The sequence below is a fragment of the Theobroma umbraticum genome, unplaced genomic scaffold (assembly GCF_002168275.2).
Source record: "Theobroma umbraticum cultivar Fairchild unplaced genomic scaffold, ASM216827v3 scaffold_130.0, whole genome shotgun sequence".
Taxonomy (NCBI): domain Eukaryota; kingdom Viridiplantae; phylum Streptophyta; class Magnoliopsida; order Malvales; family Malvaceae; genus Theobroma; species Theobroma umbraticum.
The window spans coordinates 2,723,014-2,724,764 of record NW_018397264.1 but is presented as its reverse complement, the minus strand read 5'-3'; positions in this window follow the sequence as shown (position 1 = coordinate 2,724,764).

Below are 1,751 nucleotides of genomic sequence, written 5' to 3'. Positions count from 1 at the left end.
TTTTTTTTTGTGTTTTAAAAGCCGAAGTTTTTAATTTAGTTATGGACATATATGAAAAAAAAATATTTTTCTATTTTTTAAAAAAAGGAAAAGATTTTCATTAATATTATCTCTCTGCATCCAAACAGAGAATTTTTATTTTTAGAAGGCATGGCATTTCTTCAAAAATGATTTAAAGGACTTTATATGTGATCTTTACACGATTGGTAGACTGGAAAAGGGGCTGAATTCTACTTTCATCGCACTTATCTCAAAGCAATGGCGGAGGCAGAGGCGTGACGGCTTCCATCCCTCATTTTTTTTATTTTGATGAGTATAAATTGTAAATATATAAATTTGCCACTTCTATTCTAGTTATATGAATTAGTTTGGCATAGTGTTAAATTATTTAAGTTAAATTTTAGAGACCTGGATTCAACCCCTTCAAAGCCCAAATTTTGGAATTATTTTTCTTTTTTTTCCTTTTGTTTCAAATTTTAGAATTATTTTTCTTTTTTTTTATGCATTGCTTAATTGCCTAACTATTTTTCTTTTTCTTTTCTTTTTTTTTACTCTGGAATTTATTTTTCTTTTTTTTGTCCAAATTTCAGAATTTTTTTTTATGCATTGCTTAACTGCCTAAAAAATATAATTGTTTAAAGAGTATAATTTTTTTTTTTGATTTTCCTTGTAATCTATTGATTCAATTTGAGTACTTATACAATATGCACTTTTCTTAATTCCCTTCATTTTTTTTTCCTTCTTTATTGTCCAAATTTTGGAATTATTTTTCTTTTCATTTTTTCCTTCCTTCTTTTTTCCCAAAGTTTGGAATTGTTTTTGTTTTTTTCCCTATAGAGTAAAAGATGCATGACTTAACAGCCTAAAAAGTATAAGTTTTTACTTTGATTTTTCTTACTATATGTTGATTTGATTTGAGCATTTATGCAATTTGTCATACATTAACATGAAAAACTAAACAAGAATGTAATTAAAATATTTAAAAAATTTCAATAATCTTATCTTATTTTTTCAAATTAAATAGGTACCAAGTAATTGTTAAAACCATTGACATAGATTTAGTTATGGATGAATTTGAAAAAATGAAAGTACATCGAGCATAGTTTACGATGTCTAATATAAAGATCTAATATTAATTTTTTTCTCCTTTATACCTATTTATATTAATAAATTTAAAAATTTATATTTATATTGTTAATAAAATTTTATGCTATAATTTAATTTTTTCAAAAATGATTAAGTTTTTGAATCGAATCATTGATCCTATCTATAACCTTATATGAATACTGAGTAACCACTCCTAATGCAAAACCCAACTGATTTGAAGAACTATAGATCAATCAGCTTGATAAATTCGTTGTATAAGGTGCTGGCTTATACAACACTCAAGAGTGTTTTTCATTGGAGATGAACAATTTCGGAAAAAAAGTCCCCATAACCTCTAAGATCGTTTGCAACTATTTAGCACTCAAAAGAACCGCGACTATTGAATCGAATTCAATAATTAAAAATTTCTTTCCAAACCACACAGAATTGTAAAATAATTTAAAATCGTTTTGATGGCATAAACTTCAGCATAATTATATTCAACATATCAAACAGGCCAGAAAACATAGCAATAAAAGTACCATCAAAGTTTCTCATAATACCTCCACATCTCATCGGACAAGGTTTATTAGAGCAATAATTTCTATTTATTAGATCTAGTATATCTTTACATTTAATGCAATATGTTTTTTGTACATATTTAG